At 40.5% G+C, this 17,109-nt stretch overlaps 1 pseudogene; it reads left to right on the top strand.

Moving 5' to 3' along the window:
• Positions 1,426-2,184, top strand: Gm2387 (predicted gene 2387; annotated as a pseudogene).

Raw genomic sequence — 17,109 nt, forward strand, 5'->3', positions numbered from 1 at the left:
TTAGTCCTAAATAGATGACCCGTGGGGTGGACAGTTGAACTTTAGGTGAGACCCTGTAGCCTCAACTGGAGAGGACATTTAGAAGAACAGAGGTGTCAGCTTGGCTAATTTCTAGAGAGGGGCTACAGAGAAGGACATCACCTACAGAAAGTATGATCTTAGACGTAGCCTCCCCCAGCCTTGAGCAGGCTGATTCAGACCTTGCTGCCACTGTGAATGAGACCACCTGGAGTGGAGCCTTCTGACCTAGATGGTTCTATTGTTCTGTCACCTGCCTCTGCTCTTCTCCACTACCACTGAGAGGCTGAAACTGTCTTCCAAAGATATAGCTGACAACCTGTGGAATTGGTGACCTAATGCTAACAGCTCTGACAGACTAAGTGCCAACAACTTAGCAACAGAGCATCAAGAAGCCTGCCATGGCAGGGGATGGGCCTCCCTCCTTTATAAGCACAGACTGCTAGTAAACATTGGACCATGATCAGAAATTTGTCTTGGTCTCTTTACTTCTCTCTCTGTTCCCTCCTTTACAGCTCCGGCCTCCCACCCAGGAACCCAGTTCATGTGGCCGCAGGCGGCTACATTAGATTTAGGGAGAGACAGAGATAATAAGTCAGAAGCCAGGACCTGACCAAATTGTTGTGGGCTGTCCTGGAATCCCTGAGGTAGAACAGTTGAGATAAGTTGGGTAGAAAAGTGGGTGTCAGGATCTGTCCAGGTAAAGGCAAATATGTTCTGTGACTGGGCATCTGGGGGGATAGAGAAAAATGCATCCTTGAGATCTAGGACTGAAAAATGGGAAGTCCCTGAGGAGATAGCGGAAAGAAGTGTGTAAGGGTTAGCCAGCACAGGCTGGAGAGAGACTACTGCAGAATTAATGCATCTGAGGTCTTGAACCAGGTGATAGGTACCATTAAATTTCTTAACTGCTAGTATAGGAGTGTTAGAGGGGGAAGAGGTAGGGCAAAGGAGTTTTTTTCTCAAGAGGTCAGAAATGATAGGCTTAAGTCCCCTGAGGCTCAGGAGAGAGGATATTGAGCTTGGGTTATGTACCTGGTAGAGTCCAGTAATTGGATGACAACAGGAGAATGGTGTTTAGCAACAGAGGGGTTCTGGACGTCTCAGACTCAGGGATCTACCTGAGAAGCTGATAAAGGAAACAACATGGTAGTGTTAGTAGGGGGGCTGGCTAGAAGAAGGAGCAGAGGAGCTTGGGTTTAGGCGAATTGGGGGAGCAAAGGAAATAGAAGCTCCAAGCCTTTCTAGAAGATCCAGTCCCAATAAGGGGGCAGGAAATGTTGGCACTACCAAAAAGGAATGAGTGAGAGGTACGCCCCTAAAAATGCAACTAAGTGGTGGGGTCTGGTGAGGGAAGCAAGGCTGTTCTCCTACCCCGACAATAGGACATCAAGAAGGAGAAGTAGGCTCTTTTCCTCTGGCGCGCCACCGACGATCCTATTGTCATCATGGGCCGCTGCCCCGCCCGGTGTTACCGGTATTGTAAGAACAAGCCATACCCAAAGTCTCGTTTCTGCCGTGGTGTCCCTGATGCTAAGATCCGAATCTTTGATTTGGGACGGAAGAAAGCGAAAGTTGATGAATTCCCACTTTGTGGCCATATGGTGTCAGATGAATATGAGCAACTCTCTTCTGAAGCACTGGAGGCTGCCCGTATTTGTGCCAACAAATACATGGTAAAGAGTTGTGGCAAGGATGGCTTTCATATCCGAGTGAGGCTCCACCCTTTCCATGTCATCCGTATCAACAAGATGTTGTCCTGTGCTGGGGTTGACAGGCTCCAGACAGGGATGCGTGGTGCCTTTGGGAAGCCCCAGGGCACAGTGGCCAGGGTTCACATTGGCCAGGTCATCATGTTCATCCGAACCAAGTTGCAGAACAAGGAACATGTGATTGAGGCTCTGCGAAGAGCCTAGTTCAAGTTCCCTGGCCGCCAGAAGATCCACATCTCAAAGAAGTGGGGCTTCCACCAAGTTTAATGCAGATGAATTTGAAGACATGGTTGCTGAGAAGCGGCTCATTCCTGATGGCTGTGGTGTCAAATATATCCCCAATCGTGGTCCTCTGGACAAGTGGAGAGCCCTGCATTCCTGAAGGCTTCAATAGTTCTCTCCTATACCCTACCAAATCGTTCAATAATAAATCTTGCATCAAGTTCGCTTAAAAAAAAAAAAAAAAAAAAGAAGGAGAAGTAGGTCTCCAAAACTCCATCAGGACCCAGTAAGTGGCTCCAGTATCCAGGAGGAAGGAGATGGGCCATCTACAGACCACGATATCTACTCGGGGCTCCCTGCTAGTCAGGGCAGTGGTCAGGTCAGGGGAGCTTGGGCCTTGTCAGTTGGCCATAGCCAAGCCTAGGAGAGTAGTTGGAGGGTTATCTGGGGGTGATGTGTCTCTGCTCTGCTTAACATAAGGGCAATCAACAGCGTGATGTCCCTCTTGATGGCACCTAAGGCATGGCCTCCTTGGCTTACAGAAGTTAGGGCAGGCTTTTGCCCAATGACTTTGTTGACCACATTTGTAGCAGGTACCTGGTGTTCTCTGAGTCTTAGAAGACCATAAATCCAGGGCAGTGGCTGGGGCTGGTTGGACAGCCTTTGCCAGCATATGGTATTTTTTTGTTTTTGGACTTTCTCATCTCTCCCATGGTACACTTTGAATGCCAGCATTAAGATTTCTTTTTTTAGGTTTAGCTCTTATGTCGGGGTAGCTCTGGGAAAAGAAGTAGGTCATCAGAAGTTGCTTACCTTCTGGGTTTTCAGGGTCCAGATTGGTATGCTGCAATAAAGCCTTTGTGAGGTGTTCTAAAAATTGAGATGGATTTTCTTGCTTGTCCTGGACTACTTTTTGGAGTTTTTCGAAATTTTAAGGCTTCCTTTCTTAGGCCTGCCAAAAGGCATGTGATAAACCTGTCTCTGACTAAAATACCACCTGCGGAATTATAATTCCATTGAGGATGCTGGTCAGGCACTGTCTCCCATCTGATTGGATATGCTCTATCTGTTTGATTAATTTCGTCTGCATGTGCTTGCTCTCGCTTGTTCACAAACTTGCCCATGTTCCTCAGGAAGTAAGTTATTAGTAAGTATTGTGTGTATATCATGGAAAGTCAAGCTCTAGGATTGATTAATATATCGAAACTCTTTAATAAATGCAGAGGAGTTAGAGGTATAAGAACCCAGGCTCTTTTCTATCTGTGAAAGTTCACTTAGTGAGAAAGGAACATATACTCTGACAAGGCCATCTACCCCAGCATCTTCTCTTAGAGGAAGAACCATTCCTGGGCCAGGTGTCCCTGGGGGGAAGGACTTGGGGGTTTGGCTGTGGCCTTAGAGCGAGTGTTAGGTGAGGTGAAGGTAGGTGCCAAGGTAGAACATTTGTAGGGACCTGCGGCTGGCACAGAAGAAGTGGAGTTAGAGGTAGCAGGCTCTGGAGTATCCTGGTGAGGAGAAACTGAGGCAGTAGTTTGGGTTTTCGGCAGCACTGAAATAGGTCTGAGGTGGAAAGGAGGTGGTTCGTTAGCTGGATCAATCATTGTGATGTCATCTGGCAGAGGTTGTGTAGGTTTCATGGCTAAGAGGATTTGGGTTGGAGAACAAGGAGAACACATAGAAGGATTGGAGCGAAGATAGATGAATGATTGAATATAGACAACCTCTTTCCATTTACCAGTTTTCTGACAGTATGTATTAAGATCCCTTAAAATAATTGGATCTAGGGTACCATTAAGTGGCCATTCAGAACCATTACCTAGCAGGTACTGAATCCAGAACTTATTGCAGAGGTATATTAATTTTGATGCCTTCAAGGCAGGCGTTAACTTCAAAGATTTGAAATTTTCCAGGAGACATCCCCTACTTTCTTTCATGGCCCATTTATTCTTTGTATAAAGGAGGGCTTTTGATATTTTATTATTTTATTATTTATTTATTTATTTATTTATTTATTTATTTATTTACTTATTTATTGTTACCAGCTACTTTGCTGAAAGTATTTATCAGGAGTTCTCTGGTAGAATTTTTAGGGTCACTTATGTATGCTATAATATCATCTAAGAACAATGATACTTTGACTTCTTTTTTTTTTCAAATTGTGTCCCCTTGATCTCCATTAATTGTCTTATTACTCTAGCTCAAACTTCAAGAATTATATTAAATAGTTAAGGAGAGAGTGGGAATCCTTGTCTTATCTGTGAATTTAATGGAATTGCTTTAAGTTTCTTTCCATTTAATTTGATGTTGGCTGCTGGTTTGCTGTATATTGCTTTTATTATATTTAGGTATGTTCCCTGTATCCCTGATCTCTTCAAGATTTTTAACAGGAAGAGGTTTTTGTTTTCAGCATCTAATGAGATAATCATGTGCTTTTTTTCTTTCAGATTGTTTACATGGTGGATAATGTTTATGGATTTTTTTTTATATTGAACCATCCCGGCATTCTTGGGATTAAATCTGCCCGATTTTGGTAGATAACGGTTTTGATATGTTTCTGGATTTGGTTTCTGAGTATTTTATTATTTATTTGTGCATCAATATTCATAAAAGAAATTGGTCTGAAATTCTCTTTCTTTGTTGAGTCTTTGTGTGGTTTAGGTATCAGGATGACTGTGGCCTCATAGAATGAATTTGGTAGTGTTCCTTCTGTTTTATTTTGCAGCCTAGTTTGAGCTAATTCTAATAGTATTAGCTATTCTTTGCAAGTGTGGTAGAATTCTGCACTAAAATAATCACCCTGGGCCTTTTTTTATTGGGAGACTTTTTTTTTTTTTACTTTTTTTCTGACTTTTTAAAAATTAGGTATTTTCTTCATTTACATTTCCAATGCGATCCCAAATGTAACCCATACCCTCCCCCCCACTCCCCTACCCACCCACTCCCACTTCTTGGCCCTGGCGTTCCATTGGGAGACTTTTAATGACCATTTCTATTTCCTTAGGGGATATAGGGTTGATTCAATTATTTATCTGATCTTGATTTAACATTGGTGAGTGTAATCTGTCTTGAAAGTTAAACATTTCATTTAGATTTCCAATTGTGTGGCGTACAGGCTTTTGAAGTAAGACCTACTGATTCTTTGAATTTTCTTGATTTCTGTTGTCTTGTCTCCCTTTTTATTTCTGATTTTGTTTATTTGGAGACTGATTCTCTGTCTTTAGTTAATATGGCTAAGGGTTTGTTTATCTTGTTGATTACCTCAAAGAACCAGCTTTTGTTTTCCTTGATTCTTTGTATTGTTCTCTTTGTTTCTAATTGATTGGTTTCAGCCCTGATTTTGATTATTTCCTGCCTTCTACTCCTCTTTGGTGTGTTTGCTTCTTTTTTTCTAGAGCTTTCAGATGTACTTTTAATTGCTCATCTGAGAACTCTCTAATATTTTTACAGAGACACTTAGTGTTATTAACTTTCCTCTTAAGCATGGCTTTCATTGTGTACCATAAGCCTTGCCTGGCTCTATACAGGATGTTCCACCTTTTATTCTACCCTTTTCTATAGGCCATTGTAGGTAAATTGTTAATGGTTCACTCTATGTTCCCAGCAGGTGCACAGAAGTCTCTGCACCCACCTAAGAGTTCTGAATTAACAAATGAATTATTTCTGATATGCTTGAACTAGCTTAATGACTGGGCATTTCCAAACCTTGTGGCTAGCACACACACCACTCCAGTATTCCTGAGGTAATACTTTCTAAATCTATATTTTATCTTTGCTGCCCTGTTTTCTTCTGGGCAGCCCTCCCATGGGACCACTTTCCCTTTGCACCTACACTTCGGCCATCTCACCCTCCCGCTTTATCACAGTGTGGTCCTTCCTATACCCTTCTAATGGCAGAATCCCTCTTTCTCTCTGTGTTTCTTGCCAGAAACCTTAAAGTCCCACCTCTATCCCCCTGCCCAGCCATTGGATGCTGGCCCTTTATTGACCAGTCAAAAAACCAACTGTTGGCAGAGAACTGCAGCAGATGTGCGAATTCCCATGTAAGCACAAATCAAATCCCCAACAGTCCATAGGCTTTTTAAAAAATTTAATGTAATGTTTCTATTTTTTTTTATTTTTAATTGACAGGCAATGTATTTATACAGTATACAAGATATTACTTCTATATAAAGATTCAAGGCAAAATACACAGATGAGAGAAAAGGTGTGATGTTTGTCTTTATGGATCTGGGTTACCTCACTCAGAATGATTATTTCCAGCTCCATTCATTACCTGTGAATTTCATAATTTCATTTTTCTTAATAGCTGGATTATATTCCATTGTGTAAATACACCATCTTTTTCTTATCCATTCATCAGTTGATGGACATTTAGACCGTTTCCATTTCTGACTGTTATAAAAAGGACAGTGATGACCATGGAGGAGTCTACTGTGGGATATGGGGCACATACTCAAGATTTGGATATTGTGATCATATGTTGCATCTATTGATAGCTTTTAAAAGACTTCCACAGCAGTAGCGCCTGTTTGCATTCCTATTAGTAGTGAATAAAAGTTCTCTTTTCTTGACATCTATACCAACAACTGCTGACATTTGTGTTTTTATCTTAGCTATTCTGACTTGGGTAAGATAAAAATTTTAGAATAGTTTTAATTCACATTTCCCCTTAAAAACTCTTTCCACCTATTTTTATTTTGAGAACTATCTGCTTAGTTCTATGTCCCATTTTAAAATTGGGGTTTTTGTTTTCTTGATGCTTATATTTCTGAGTTATTGATAAATTTTAGCTGAGGATCCTCTATCAAATATAAAGCTAGGAAAGATTGACTTTTTCTCCATTATGCAGGCCACCTCTTTACTTGAGTCATGTGACCTTTGCTGTACAGAGATTTTTTTAGATTATGAAATCCCGCTTTTCAGTGGTTGGTCTTAATGCCTGTGCTATTAGGCCTCTATTCAGAAAGTTCTTCTTTGTCCCATTGTGCTCAAGCTCATTTCTAACTCCCTCCTCTATCAGATCTAGAGTATATGGTCTTCTGTTGAGGAATTTGATCAGAGAGTGCAAACAATTCTTAAATTTTATATGGAGATATGAAGGAACCAGGATAATCAAAACAACTTTTACACCACTACCAACTGCTACTACCAGAGGCATCACTTTCCCAAATTTTGTCATATTATAGAGCTATGGTAATGAAAACCGCATAGAAATGGTATAGAAGTGAACACACTGAACAATGGAGTAGAACAGAAGAACTGCACATATACCTACACTCCTGCAGACACCTGGATTTTGACAAACACTCGAATAACAGTCATTGAAGAAAGTGCAATGTCTTCATTAAATAGTGCTGGTCAAACTGGATAGCTATCTTTTCAAAGAATGGAATTTGAGACTCATATCTCCTTCAGTGCAAAATTGTTAGGTATTTTTGTTATCACTTGTGTTCATCAGTATAAAATTTTAGTATTTAAACTAAAGTCTCAAACTTCTCATGAAAAAAGGTTTAATATGTATGGATGTTTGTGTGCTTGTGCTAATGTGTGTGTATGTGTGTGTTTGTGAGTGAATGTATGTGAATGAGTTTAGAAATGTATATGTGAATGTATTTGAGAGAGTATGTGTGAGTGTTTTAAGCTGTGTATGTGTGTGTGTATGCATGTGTGAGTGAATATGTGTATATGTGTATTTGTGTAAGTGTGCTGTTGAGTGTGAGTATTTGAGTGTGTGCATTTGTATGTGTGTTAAGAAGGGCGAGAATATGTGTACATGTGTGTATGCATGTTATGTGGATGAGTGTATTAACCCAGCCTATCATAACTGTTTTTCCTGATGATCCTATGATATTTATTACAATCTATTTAACCTATTTTTCTGATGACAAAACTACTCTTTCTCTGCCTACATTGTGAGAATTGTTCAAGAGCCAGCTGTTTGTGTGTAAAAGTAGAACTCAAAAAGCCACACTACCCAAGGCTTATCCAGGACCATTTGGCTCTGCAGGGTCCTGTGGCCTTGGAGATCAGCCGTGCGTGGTCTACAGTCTGGAATAATGTTCTGCTTCCTAACAGTTATAAAATTACCTGAGAATTTATGGTTCTGGCAAGTGTGTCTGGCTTTTTATGTGTTAGGTATTAACTTGGAATATCTCACTGGGGAGATTTATTTGACTAAAATGCGTCAAAATTATTTGCATCAATGAACTATAAGTGAAACGTGGTATAAATTATGTAGGAAGGGATTAAAAAATAACAGGGTGACAAAGTGTAGAAAAACCAGTCACGCCTTCTTCTCCCTTGATAGGATTTTCGTCTATTTTAACTTTCAGAGCTAGGAAGTTGAAGTAGAAAGCAAGGGAGGAATTTTTAGAGTGATAGAGTAAACATCAGATGAACACATCTGCCAAGAACAACATGAAAGTTGAGTTCACTTTCAAATCAAAGCAAACATTGTTTGAAGACATTAAAAGTGGACAAAGGTGATTAGAAATAAGGGAAGGAAATGTGAAAATAAAGAACACACATAACAAGCCCTGATTTGTTATGGCTTATTTGCTCTGAAGATTTCTCTGCAGTGGTTAGAAGACTTAGTAAGAGGAGTGGAGTATGTATGTTTTGGTATTTCTGGGAGGTGAGGCATAAATTGGAGAGGGGTCTACTAAAAAGATTAAGACATGTGAGTCCAGGAGTTGGTGTGCAACCTCTGCACTGGACCCACACTAGTTACAAAGGGCTCTCTGCATCTACGGAAACACCTGAAATGGAGGGAGGGGCTTAGTTAACAACTAAGGAGAAGAAGCACGCCTGGTATTGTTATAAATATATATAAAATGGGCGTGGTATGCTAAGTTACTGTGGGGCAATGGGCTATGCACTGTCTGGTCTCCAGTCGAGTTGAGGTCTGAACCCCAGTAGAACCTGAATGGTGATAATTCACCTACATGGGACGGTAGGCATTCCCTCATATCTCCTGGACCCCTGGCTCCTGTCAAAGTTACCGCCCCCCACAGCCCCCACAGGAGAAGCATGGCTTTTAGTCACGTACACAATGTCCCAAGCTTCTGACCTTCAGGCTAGACTCCTCTCAGTTACCTAGCAACAGCAAGATAACACAGCCCACCATAAAAGGGGCTGTTTGACCCCTCCTCATCCTCTCCTCTCTCTCTCTAACCTCTTTCTCTCTTTCCTCCTTCTCTCCTCTTGGCTATGGCCAGTCTCTCTCTCTCTCTCTCTCTCTCTCTCTCTCTCTCTCTCTCTCTCCCACCTTCTCTCGTTTCTCCCTGCCTTTCTTCAGTAAAGCTCTAACACCATAGACTGTCTCTGTTCATCAAGGCTCGCTGTGCTTGAACGATGGGATAGGCTTTCTAACGAACTGTGTCTAATCTCTCAATGGAAGGCCTTCTTATGCTCCAGTCAAGGCCCAGACTAAGGACTCTCTCCCTCTGCCCTCTCTCCAGTAACCCCAGGGCCGAGGGTGTCGCCCCGGGGCCCCTGGTCTTGAGGGCTACCCCTTGTCCACCCCTCCCACGAGTGGGGTCAGTGGCTTAGATGCCCACCTGTTGTCGAGTGGAAAGCGTCTGGCAGCCCTCCCTTGTCTGTCTGCCCAGAGCACAGGAACTCTGGCGGGGTATGGGCTCTTTCCCTCCCCCCTCTTCCTCCACACCCCTTAGCACTCACATGTTACTATTTGGGAAATCGAGTGAGCAATGAAATCTGAATTTTATTTCTTCAGAGAAGGAATATGTAAGAGGTGGTTCATTCTCTCTCTCTCTCTCTCTCTCTCTCTCTCTCTCTCTCTCTCTCTCTCCCTCTTCCTTTCTTTCCCCATCACCATCTCTGAGTTGGCAAGTCCAGAATATAGACTCTGTAGAGAAGGGTGGTTTTGGTGAATGAAGGAGAAAGACTGAAGCTTCAGACAGGCACAAATGTAGAGATGGACTTGGTACCAGACCCAAAAAGCAGCCAAGTTAATAAGAGAAGAAAGCCTTCCAGAATCTGCAAAGTGATCTTAAATCCTTAATAACATCCTAAATGACATGGAAATGTATCTAGTCCTGAGACACTTGGGGGTGAGCATGCTGTGGGGCTCAACAGATGAGCCAGGCTTCTAGGTGCTAGAGAAAGAGACTGCATAGTTAGCTTCAGACACTGTGGCAACTTCAGAGACACCTTGGAATCTCACCTGGGGCAAGAGCAAGACCACATTTTATGGGCGAAGTCATTGCCTGAGACTTGGGCTGAAGTTAAATCCAAAGATCTGCACGTACAGGACCTTGGCTGGAGTGGGGTGCTTTGCTTCTAACTCCATTGTCTGTCAGAACAATCTGACATTAGTGAGAGAGAAGAAACCTTCACAGCCTAGTTTAAAGCATGTATCACATGTAAAACATGATGGACATGAAAAGATGCAGTAAAAATGAAGTTATTAAGAGCAAAGATGAATTAAACCCAGACAGCAGCAGTCATTTCAGATGCCAGAGTTAAATCAAATGTGCTCAGAATGACCATGATTATTATGTTGAAAAATAGAAAAACAATTTCACAAAAATATGTAGGATGAAATGAGCCATCATAATCTTTACAAGAATTAAATGAACATTCTAGAGCTGCAAAATATCTAAGAACTCATTATATGGGCTGAAAACATACTAGATACAAAAGCAGACAAAGTCAACAGACTGAAATCTGGGTCAATATTCATTTTAAATGTTGATATATCAAGAACAATATCAATAATGAGTGAAACAATAGCTGCAAGGAACACAGCCAATATATTAGCTTTATATTAGAAAAATGTAGTACTAATAAATTAGAGATTTAAGATTATTGGCAAATCTTTTAAAAATTTAACTTACTATAAAATTCATGGGCAAAGATCAGCAAACCTAACATTCTTATTCCTGTGAACCCAAACCAAATTCTCTAAATCCAAATAGATTTATTAAAATGTGAGGGAAATGTTAATGAAGAGACAAAATTAATTTTATAGGGGTATTCCCAAGGAATTTAGATCATAGAAAGTGGAGATACTAGACTGTTAATAGAAGCGAATCAGATACAGAGAATTCATTGAAAAACTAGTGGGCTTTAGACTTGTATGGGTCTTTAGCCCAATAAGTCATCCACATAGGCCCACCAGAGGCAAGTTCTTACCAGTATTTGATCACATGAGAACAGAACTTTAAAGGAAAAAAAAATAAGGGTCCCTGCTTCTTCTCTGATAGTACGAGGCAGAAGCATATCTATAAAAAAGGAAAGTACTGGCTAGGAAATTTGAGTCTAGAAGTGCAGAACATAGGATGTGTCTCTTTAGAAAGCCAGACTCACTGTGCTGTCCTGGCTAACCCATTATGTGACTCAGATCCTAAGACAGGGTGGTATGGTAGAGCCTTGCAGTACACCCTTGCTGTGTTGAGCACCGTGGGGATGGTATCATTAACCTAGCCACCATATCTGAGGTTTCACAAAAGAGAATGACTTTATATATGTTGTCTGGATATTCATTTTTAAACAGAAAATGTAAGGAATGGGCTAGAGATAGATCATCAGTTAAGAATACTAGCTGCTCTTCCAAGGACCCCAGTTTAATTCCAGTACCCACATGGTACCTCTGACCTATCTCTTAGTAACTCCAGTTGCAAGGTGTCTGACATCTTCTTTTGGCCTCTGTGAGTACTTCACACACAGATATACGTGCAGGCAAAACACAATATATATAAAATAGTAAAATTAAAAATTAAAAAAGCTAAAGGAAAAATCAGTAGAAAAAGATACTTTATGAAATCATAAAAGGCTAACCCAAATGAAATATTGAATTTTTATCTTGCCCAGTTTTATTTTATATAGGAAACTAAGACACAGGGACCAAACTGGGGTAAAGATGCTTTGCGTCAGTTTAGGATATGTCAAAAGTACACTTTGTTTTTTGTTTATAATTTTAATTATTTTCACTTGACAAATAAAAGTTATATATGGTCATGGTATATAATATGGTGTTTTAAATTATACATTGTAGAATGGTGAAATTAAGCTAAGTAGCACATATAATTTACTTTATTTATTTCTTATTTATATTTTAGTGGTGAGTTCACTGAAAGTCTGTTGTCTCAAGTTTTTCAAATATACAGTAATATTATTGTTATAGTAATAGTCACCACACTGCTTAATAAAACTGCTGAATTCTTGTCTAACTTTTTCTTATCTAGCTATTGATCTTTATCTAATTGAAATGTCAGGTGCTTTGGTGTTTTTTTTTTTGTTGTTGTTGTTTTGTTTTTTGTTTTGTTTTGTTTTGTTTTAGGGCCTCTCTTGCTTTGGCCATATTTATTTCATATATGTGGGCACACTGCAGAAGATGGCATCAGATGCGCATTACAGATGGTTGTGAGCCACCACGTGGTTGCTGGGAATTGAACTCAGGGCCTCTGGAAGAGCAGTCAATGCTCTTAACTGCTGAGCCATCTCTCCAGCCCTCTACAAACTTCTAATGCTTCTGCTTATACTGCCCCCACCACTTTTCTTTATGCATGTCTTTATCTATTTGACCTTCTTTCCAAACTTGTCCAGACAGTGCATTCTTTTTAAGAAATGAAGATTTTTTTCCCCCACATCCCCTGCAGGTCCCAGGCTACCACGAGTTCTCTCTTGACCAACCCATATGTATTACACAATGACATGTGACCTTCTGAGGTATGTTGTTTGCTCTGTGTTTACCTGGTAGCCGTGACCCCTTGAGAGTTTGATACTATGCATGGATCTGTGGCTCCAACCCAGTAACACCAAGTTTAGAAATGTGTCTAGATTTTCTTTTATCAGAATAAGAATGCGAAAGGAGAACTCCTAAACCTGATAAACAGCTTCGGTGAAGTAGCTGGATATAAAATAAACTCAAACAAGTCAATGGCCTTTCTCTATACAAAGAATAAACAGGCTGAGAAAGAAATTAGGGAAACAACACCCTTCTCAATAGTCACAAATAATATAAAATATCTTGGCGTGACTCTAACTAAGGAGGTGAAAGATCTGTATGATAAAAACTTCAAATCTCTGAAGAAAGAAATTGAAGAAGATCTCAGAAGATGGAAAGACTCCCATGCTCATGGATTGGCAGGATCAACATTGTAAAAATGGCTATCTTGCCAAAAGCAATCTACAGATTCAATGCAATCCCCATCAAAATTCCAACTCAATTCTTCAACGAATTGGAAGGAGCAATTTGCAAATTCATCTGGAATAACAAAAAACCTAGGATTGCAAAAAGTCTTCTAAAGGATAAAAGAACCTCTGGTGGAATCACCATGCCTGACCTAAAGCTTTACTACAGAGCAATTGTGATAAAAACTGCATGGTACTGGTATAGAGACAGACAAGTAGACCAATGGAATAGAATTGAAGACCCAGAAATAAACCCACACACCTATGGTCACTTGATCTTCGACAAGGGAGCTAAAACCATCCAGTGGAAGAAAGACAGCATTTTCAACAATTGGTGCTGGCACAACTGGTTGTTATCATGTAGAAGAATGCGAATCGATCCATACTTATCTCCTTGTACTAAGGTCAAATCTAAGTGGATCAAGGAACTTCACATAAAACCAGAGACACTGAAACTTATAGAGGAGAAAGTGGGGAAAAGCCTTGAAGATATGGGCACAGGGGAAAAATTCCTGAACAGAACAGCAATGGCTTGTGCTGTAAGATCGAGAATTGACAAATGGGACCTAATGAAACTCCAAAGTTTCTGCAAGGCAAAAGACACTGTCAATAAGACAAAAAGACCACCAACAGATTGGGAAAGGATCTTTACCTATCCTAAATCAGATAGGGGACTAATATCCAACATATATAAAGAACTCAAGAAGGTGGACTTCAGAAAAGCAAATAACCCCATTAAAAAATGGAGCTCAGAACTGAACAAAGAATTCTCACCTGAGGAATACCGAATGGCAGAGAAGCACCTGAAAAAATGTTCATCATCCTTAATCATCAGGGAAATGCAAATCAAAACAACCCTGAGATTCCACCTCACACCAGTCAGAATGGCTAAGATCAAAAATTCAGGTGACAGCAGATGCTGGCGAGGATGTGGAGAAAGAGGAACACTCCTCCATTGTTGGTGGGATTGCAGGCTTGTACAACCACTCTGGAAATCAGTCTGGTGGTTCCTCAGAAAATTGGACATAGTACTACCGGAGGATCCAGCAATACCTCTCCTGGGCATATATCCAGAAGAGGCCCCAACTGGTAAGAAGGACACATGCTCCACTATGTTCATAGCAGCCTTAATTATAATAGCCAGAAGCTGGAAAGAACCCAGATGCCCCTCAACAAAGGAATGGATACAGAAAACGTGGTACATCTACACAATGGAGTACTACTCAGCTATTAAAAAGAATGAATTTATGAAATTCCTAGCCAAATGGATGGACCTGGAGGGCATCATCCTGAGTGAGGTAACACATTCACAAAGGAACTCACACAATATGTACTCACTGATAAGTGGATATTAGCCCAAAACCTAGGATTCCCAAGATATAAGATACAATTTGCTAAACACATGAAACTCAAGAAGAATGAAGACTGAAGTGTGGACACTATGCCCCTCCTTAGAATTGGGAACAAAACACCCATGGAAGGAGTTACAGAGACAAAGTTTGGAGCTGAGATGAAAGGATGGACCATGTAGAGACTGCCATATCCAGGGATCCACCCCATAATCAGCATCCAAATGCTGACACCATTGCATACACTAGCAAGATTTTATCGAAAGGACCCAAATGTAGCTGTCTCTTGTGAGACTATGCCGGGGCCTAGCAAACACAGAAGTGGATGCTCACAGTCAGCTAATGGATGGATCACAGGGCTCCCAATGGAGGAGCTAGAGAAAGAACCCAAGGAGCTAAAGGGATCTGCAACCCTATAGGTGGAACAACATTATGAACTAACCAGTACCCCGGAGCTCTTGACTCTAGCTGCATATGTATCAAAAGATGGCCTAGTCGGCCATCACTGGAAAGAGAGGCCCATTGGACTTGCAAACTTTATATGCCCCAGTACAGGGGAACACCAGGGCCAAAAGGGGGAGTGGGTGGGTAAGGGAGTGGGGGTGGGTGGGTATGGGGGACTTTTGGTATAGCATTGGAAATGTAAATGAGCTAAATACCTAATAAAAAATGGAAAAAAAAAAGAATGCCAAAGGAAATTGCAGCATATATAACACAACTCTCAACCCCATTGTTTGTGGCAGTGTTTCCCAAGTAAAGATAACCTGGAGTACTTTATTGTGAAGCTGTTCTGAAGCCTGACTTTATTGCTTCTATGGGCTGAAATAGAGGATAGCACGTGTTCAGAACACATTTCAGCCAACATGCAGGGTTTGTGTTTACAAGCAGCAGTTAAGGACAGTCTACTTGAGCACTGTTTGTAGAAACCTGCTTGTATATTTGCATTGTCAAAGCAGAAGATAAACAGTGTGACATAGGTCTATTTTTTTTTCTTTTTGGAGATTTAGGATTAGGACACGGTTCATCAGTAGAATGCTTACCTAGCTCACAAGAGGCTCTTGATTATACCCTTAGCATCGCAAAACCAACAAAGAAATAAACATATCCAAATAAACAGTTGATTAATTTAAAACATTTCATATAGGTATAAATTATAACTGCACATATTTCCCCCAAACAATCTACTGCTCCCTTTTCTTACCCTCCACGCCCATTAGTGTTTGCCCCTCCTGGCAGTCTCATGTCTACTTTTACTTCATATGATTTTAAGTATCGATCTAAGATCTTGGAACTATAAATGAGAGAAAACATACCATATTTTGGCCATTCTGAGATTGGCTTAGTTTGATTGTCTCCAGATGCATCAGTTTTATTGGAAATGATATAACTTTTCTTTATGATTGAAAAGGTTTTTCATCATCTGTATTTTACCCCCTCTTTATCCATTTCCCTGACCTTGAACATCTGGTTGGCTCTATCACAGCTATTGTAAATAGTATTGCAGTTAGCACTGTTTTCCAAGTATCTCTGTGATAAGATGGCTTGGACGCTTTGGTAAATACCCATGAGGAGCCATATGGTAGATCTATCTTTAGGGTTTTTGTTTCTTTGTTTGTTTGTTTTTTGTTTTGTTTTTGAGAAATCACCATTCTGATTTTATTGGAGTCATCACTACTTTGAATTCCCATCAACACTGTCCTTAGACACTGAGCTAGGCTCTATAGCCGCCACAACACCCTTACCACCTGCCTCCCAAACCATGGCCGTCAAGGGGCTAATGGATTACAGAAAAAGAAAGTGAGTAGTTTGTGTGTTATTTTGCTGTTAGTCTTTATGAGACAAGAGCCCAGAGCCCGCTTTAAAATGTAATCTATAATTCATTGCAGATGAAGCATAAAATGCAAAAACATTAATTTTTACAACTTTCATTATTTATGACACTTCCCCGGTCTTCTATTAAAAATTATTCTTTGTTAGATATATAGAGTGTTCCCAGCTGCTAGATTATTTACAAGGGGGTTGATAAACAGTTGTAATGATTTAGCCATTAGAAAATAAGGCTACTTATGAAAAAGTAACTTGCTTCTGAGATGTTTTCGCATGAAATTAAGATTACAACAGGAGAATAAAATTTATTCACCAAGACCTAATTGCCAACTAAAATGGATCTAAATATAGAACTTTAGAATTTTATTTTAGTCATGGCCCATAATAAAACACCCTGGATATTATGTTACAAACGAGAGATATTTATTCGAAGAGTTTCTCTGATTGAGGAGAGAGGAAGAAGTAAAACTCAATACAACTCAAGGCTACAAGTCAGTGAAGTCTCCCCTGGTTCTCACACCTTTCCCAGTGGCTAAAGAAGTGGCCGCTCTAGGTAATGGTTGTCTCAGATATTGAGGAGATGGATGGTAGCCGAGGGGCTCTCCCTTCACAGTGTCTGGGGTGGAGGTGAGGTGAGGCCCTGGGAAAGAGCCCGTCGCTTGAAGACACTGTCTGGAACTGAGAATTATGGAGTTAAGAAGAACTGCAAAATGAAAGATATTGATTTGATTTGACACATAGCATGTTCACAAAAACCCTGAACACCAGGGTCATCAGGTGATGTAGTAAACTGATATTTTGTTGTATATAAACATGGAAACCTG

This window comes from Mus musculus, chromosome 15, assembly GCF_000001635.26.
Source record: "Mus musculus strain C57BL/6J chromosome 15, GRCm38.p6 C57BL/6J".
Lineage (NCBI taxonomy): Eukaryota > Metazoa > Chordata > Mammalia > Rodentia > Muridae > Mus > Mus musculus.